The sequence below is a fragment of the Nematolebias whitei genome, chromosome 14 (genome assembly GCF_014905685.2).
Source record: "Nematolebias whitei isolate Nwh7 chromosome 14, NemWhi1, whole genome shotgun sequence".
NCBI classification, from domain to species: Eukaryota; Metazoa; Chordata; class Actinopteri; order Cyprinodontiformes; family Rivulidae; genus Nematolebias; species Nematolebias whitei.
The window spans coordinates 18,103,232-18,109,686 of record NC_056511.1 but is presented as its reverse complement, the minus strand read 5'-3'; the positions used below and the strand labels follow the sequence as shown (position 1 = coordinate 18,109,686).

At 38.1% G+C, this 6,455-nt stretch overlaps 1 long non-coding RNA gene across 1 annotated transcript in view; it reads right to left on the bottom strand.

The window, feature by feature from the left end:
* Positions 1 to 2,231: 2,231 nt before the first annotated feature.
* LOC119419998 overlaps positions 2,232 to 6,455 on the bottom strand; it is a 5,013-nt gene continuing 789 nt past the window's right edge. Inside the window, exons 2-3 of the long non-coding RNA XR_005187287.1 lie at positions 5,331 to 5,474; positions 2,232 to 2,316 (exon numbers count right to left, since the gene is read on the bottom strand). This is a non-coding gene — a long non-coding RNA (uncharacterized LOC119419998). The remainder of the gene's footprint in view (positions 2,317 to 5,330; positions 5,475 to 6,455) is intronic.

Sequence of the window (6,455 nt, the reverse complement as noted above, 5' to 3'; positions counted from 1 at the left end):
TATGTGTATATATATATATATATATATATATATATGGGGGAGTGGTGAAGATGGGCCTGCATAAGGTCACCTGTTCAACCAAAATGTGGGTGAGAGGTGACACACTCACACCTGCCTCCACCCTCATTTGCCCCACTCTGGGCCCTTGAGCAACCTAGTCAGCTGCTCTCTGCTCCACAGAGGGCTGTGGTAGCTCGGTGACCTGTGGTTGTGTCAGGAAGGGTATCTGGCATAAAATCAACTGCCAAGTCTTCGTTTGATAGTTCACTGTGGCGACCCCTGAAGAAGGGAGCAGCCATAAGAAGTGTGTACATGTTTACATGTGTGGATGGATAGATAGATCGATCGATAGATATAGAGGGGTATATATGAAATCAGGTTTTACTTTATTTACAGCTGTCAGTTACATCGCAACAACATGACAGCTAAGTGGTTAGCACTGTTGCCTCACAGCAAGAAGGTCCTGGGTTCAATCCCCGGTTGGATCTAGGGTCTTTCTGTGTGGAGTTTGCATGTTCTTCTCGTGCTTGCGTGGGTTTTCTCCGGGTACTCCGGTTTCCTCCCACAGACCAAAAACATGCATGTTAGGCTGCCTTCAGGACTCCCATGCAAAATAAATCTGTGATCTCAATGGGATTTGCCTGGTTAAATAAAAGTTAATAAAATAAATAAATAAATACATTGTTTTCTTTATAACATTTTGTAATTTAGCCAGAGTTTAGTATCTTCAACTTTGCAAGCACAATCTTTTCTTAGTGAATCCCAGAATTTCTCCCCAAGTACATTTCAACAGTTCATTTATTTATGCATTCTTACCTAAAACACATAACACTTATATTTTTTAAATATTTGCTCAATAGATTACCAAGAACACCTCATACCAACACCTCTTCGTTCAAGTCAGTCTCCCCACCACCACAGACATCTACACCTCCAGATGGAGGAAGAGGGCCACCTGCATCATGAAGGACCCCACTCACACTTTTTGCCCCACTCCCCTCAGGAAGGAGGTTGAGGAGCATTAAGTGTAGAACCACTAGGCTGAGGAACAGCTTCTACCCTGAAGCTGTTAGACTCATGAATATCTAACCAGAAAAATCACCGTAACGCCACTTTAATTGGAGATTTGACACTTTATCAGTGCTGCTGATTATCCATGCTGACGATTTCTTACCTGTAAGCTGTTGTATTCATACTTATCTGTCACAACAGACTCAAGTTCTGGCTGCTGTTTAATGCACCTTATATTATTGTTTAACGTATATCTTAGATCATTGTAAACTGTTTCTTCTTTTCTTTAAAATACTTTATATTATTGCTATTTTTGGGCGTAACTGGGATGTTGAGTACACAATTTCGTTCCACCTCATGTACCACATGTGATGTGAATGACAAAGTCACCTTGAACCTTGAGGTGGTATAGATGGGACTACCCTTTCCTGAGGTGGAGCAATGAGGGGTAAGCTTAAAACACTGCAAAAAAAAAATAAAAAATCTGAAATAAATAAATAAAAATAAAATAAAAACTTAGGTTGTTTTAGTTTTCAGATAGGAGCTTTACAGCATTTTATTTTACAGCAATCTGGCAACATTGTGGTTTATATAGACATTTTTTATACGGATTATGTGGACAAAATAAACACTATGGGGTCTTTAAAGGGACAAATACATTTTAAACCCTCCTAATTAGCATAAAATACACAGCTTGACAGCACACTGCATTAGTGGAACTGCTTTTTATTAACAAAAAAATGGGCACATACTGTATTTTTATTCAAGTAAAATCATAAATCTTTCAAATAATAAAAAAAAATGTTTGCAAAATAATTATATAAAACAAAATTGCACTTAGTTACAGTGTTCATCAACCCATTGTAAAGTAAACAGACTTTCAAGTTACCAACGCTAAGAATTTCTTTCTAAATATATTCACTGAAATGTAAATCAAAATGTTTGAACATTTTCCCATTAAAAAAGTTACCCATTTGCTACGTGACAACCTAAAACACCAGAAAGCTTTTGGCAGAACAAGAGCCACACTAAACAAACATTACTGTATAACAGAAATCTATAACTTTTTTTTCTGTGCTTGCCTCTTTACAGCTAATCCTCGATTTCTCACAAAGTCCCTTATATTTTGCACGGTTCTTTGAGCCAACGCAGGGCCCTCAACTTGCTTACAGTGACTGCATTCACTGTTAGTGGCCAGTTTTCCTTTACTTATGTGATTTATGAAATGACGCATTACAGCAGACACTTCAGCATTTGACCACGGCTTCTTTGGAATTCTTCTTGATCCTTGACTTGAGTTTTTTTCTAGAAAACAAGGACAAAAAAAAAACCCAAGCCCATCATATAATTAGTAGCTAGGCAAGTTCAAGCTATCAAAACTTCAGACAAAGCATTTGACAGATAACAGCTTGAGGGAAAAACATCAAAATCAACAGTATTTTTTTTTTATTACATGTTTTTCCATGATGTGAACACATTGGTGGAGCCATGTAGGGCCAGATTATTATGGCAGGAGATTTTAACCAAGTGATGGATGCTTTGATGGACAACAGTAAACCCAGTACTTTTGGTAGGCTGTGAAACTGTTTCTCTTTCATTTTCCTTCCCTCCATCTCCTTAAAAAAAATTATTTTCTAATGGTTAGATGCTCACCAGTATTTCAATAGGGACATGTTGATGCGTGGAGACAGTGTTGTGTATTTGGTTCTATTTTGTTTTGTAACTATTCTTTTCAGTTACATAAAAAATAAATCAAAGAAAAACTTGAATTGAACATTTATACCTCTACCTAATTGCATTTTTGTAGATTCAGTTACCATATACCCAGTTTTTGGGTAGTCATCTGTCACAAGCCTCTGTACTAATCTTGATCCTGCTTCAGACCCAATTAGTTTGTTTCATACTGGAAATGGGCGACATAACAATATTAGATAGTGACGGTTGAGAAAGTGCTGACAGTCTGTTCAAGTAGTAAGATATACGTACAAGTTTTTAAGTGTACATTGTATCTGGCACAGGTTTCTAGTGCAGGGTCATGTGGAGCTAGTACCTCTGATAACTACATAAGTACATGCAGGGTGGCAAGTATAGATCAAGGTCATAGATTTGGGAATATGAGCAGATTGCTTAAGGGTGCAAAATGAAAAAAAAAATTTTTTTTTTACACAGATCCTGATCCTGGCACAGATCTATGCATTACTGGAAGGCTTATCGCATAAATACCATTGTTTGTCTATGCGTTTACCCGATGACCTTTTAATAATTTGTTTTAATTTGATTGTTTGAAATGGCATGGTGGACCAGAAAAAAAGAGTTCAAAGATATACGACATGGAGGCCAAGGTTCCCTACTCCTGCTTTACTTTTAAGCAAACAAACTCTTGTAATCTTAAGTGACTTCTTTGCTCCTTAATTCTCCAGACGTACTTTTTAAAGTTTGCCTGATTTTCCAAAGGACTTTATTAAACTGGGTAGATTCAGCTAAAGAGATTGGAGTAAATTGTGTCAGTGTGACAGACTGAAAATCTGTAAGTCTAAAAGGAAAATGAAAGGAAATTAGGAATAACTAAACTTTTGAACCATGTTGTCTTTCAGCTACTCCCTTCTGCAAGGGTCACCACAGTATGCATGAAGTTAACATTTGTTCTAAAAATGGTTGTCATTTTAGAACTAGTAAGGGGTGCACCGATAAATCGAACAGCCAATTTATCGGCCCCGATTTCCTTAATTTTGGGGGATCGGAGATCGGCCGATACTTACATGAGAAACCGATTTTACCTATTTTTTGTAGTTTTAACAACAATTGTCTAAACTTCATTTACATTTCAGAGCACTACCTCATGGCCAGTTAAAACAAGTTTGTATTATTTCTAGGATATTGTTCAAGGGTATGTTTTTCAATAAAATAAAACGGAAAATTGAAGGTGCAACGTGACCTTATAACACCTGACAGTGTCGCTTGTAAAACAAAATCAGTATCGGCAGATCAGGTTTTTTAAAGATCGGTGATCGGCCTGGAAACTGCAATTGGTGCACCCCTAGAACTATTGTTAACTTCATGCATCAAAGCCTCTCATGGATGATGGTCAATGACAGGCTAGTATGCAGCCTTTGTTTTTTTAAAAGAAAATGTGGATTTTACAGAAACCTTTTGGCCTTTCCTCACAGTTACTATCCACCACTAAGAGATGGGGTTTTAATACTAGACTAGCCTCTGTTGTTACTTTTACACTGCCTCTACCCAGAACTAATGCCCACAGAACGCACCTGCTTCGAATGTTATCAGCCATTAAATGGCCAGTACTAGTTGTTATAATTCCCATATGTTGTGTTCAGACTGCCCCTCCTGTACCTCCTAGTAGGTTTAATGGTATGTTAGCGCTGATAATAGGCTCACATGGTTAGGTTCAAAGTAAAGGGTCTGGGGGTTAGGTTTAGGGTCAGTGCTCTGCGTCAGGTGTAAGATTAGGTTTAGGAAAAGGGTTACATAAAGCTAACAAAAGCATTTCCTGTTTTACCCACGTGTGAAGCTGCATATTACCAGCGATAAGAATATAACTTTAAAACTGCTAGGAAGTAGGAGGGACAATAACGTCCATTTAATGGGCTGATAACATCTGAAGCTGCTGCAGAACAACCATTATATACAGAGCCAGTTCATACTGGAATCTGTTGTCTTCCGAAAAAAAAAAAAAAAAACACTAATTGGTGATTACGATAGTTTTAAAAATAACCTTAAAAGAGCAATAATACACAAAAGCAATATTAATCTAAGTGATTGTGTCTATGAGTGAAATGTAGACTGTGTTTTTATTCTCCTTTTTTGACTATCTTTAGGAATTATTGTAGTCAACAACTTGTTCTTGTGTATCTTGGCTTTTTTATTTGTGGGATTTTGAGTTGTAATGATTGTAAAAAAAATAAAAATAAAAAAAAAGATGGAAAGATTAAAAAAAAATTACAATTGTTTCACAACAAATGTCCTACTTGATGCAACCTGGGCTTGAAACTGCAGCCTCAGGACTATGAGACCATGGCAATGACCAATGAGCTACCTCAGCTTCCTTCCCCTTCCCCAAGATAATTGAACAGAGCTGCATATAAATTAATTTTCAGATATTTTTTTGTCTTCTATTTCTACATGTAGTATTTTCATTTCATGCCATTCCTCATTGAAATCTGCCTTACCTTCTTCAGTTGAACGAACTGCTTCATCTATTATGGATAATGTCACTTCTACTACTAAACACAACACAAAAGTAGAAAAAAAAATTGTTGTGTCATGAATATGCGTTGTACATTTGGGTGGAAATAACTTACCGTCATCAGTGTGATGGATTTGTTCAGTTATTGGCGAGTTTGTTGAAGCTTCCACAGTCACAATGTTTCCACACTCTTGTGCCTCATGGTCATCTGATTCATTCTCACTTCCCATGGCTTCAGCATCACTTAATGAAATTTCATCTGAGAAAATTCCATTTGAAAAGTCAAATACATTAACTCAAAAGGAAAGCATGTCCTATTTTTGACTAACACTAAAAACTGGACTTAAATTAGTCTTCTAGTATATAATGAATACAAATAACAAAGAACTCTGTATATACCAGGCAACTAGGTAACATCATTTCAATATACAGTCTGGTTGCATGGGTACCAGGAGCATCCCAATTAAGTACAGGATAACATGTCAATTTATAATTTTTTTTTCTTGCTTGCCCTCAGCAAAGGCAGACGCTTCTCCCTCCTGCTCCGTCCCAGCTTTGCTCTTTGTCCTATGAACTTTTTCAGAGCCTCTTTCTGCATATCTTCTGAACTGCAAACTATGGATCTGGTCAGTTGGGCGCTCGACGCAATTAATCAAATTTTCTCAACAAGAAGACAGGGCGAAGGAGAGCCCTCTTGCCTCGACAGAACACTATACTGTCGATGGAGGACGTGTGTACAAAATTGGATTATGATAACAGGATTTCTGGTTTTTGGGAGTTTGTGGTTACCTGGCTTATCGACAAATTCGGAAAACGTCAGCAGCTATTCTGGCCATTGTTAAGCTGCCTGGCATGGAAGGAATATGCCGTGCGGCAACACTCGAGACTTAAGACACTGTGCGAGTGAATCTTGCTGGTGGGGAGGACTAGATCTTGGGAAGAAGTTGGAAGCTCGACTTGGAGTATGTAATCACAATTTGGCTGTTTGGAGTCGCCATGAGTTGTACTAGCGAGACTGTAAAGGCAGATGGAAATTATCAGAGCTCGGCCTGGCCCAAAACAAATGCTGATATCTGAATCTGGCTCCCCCCGCACTGGCCTTGGAAGGCCGACTAACTCAATTTCTCCTGGTTGTTATGGAAACAAGACACTCTGCACCCTCGTGTCTCCCCCCCAGCTCCCAAGAACATGGACCTGTGTAAGAGCTCAACCAAGCCAGCTGATAAACACCACCTCTTAT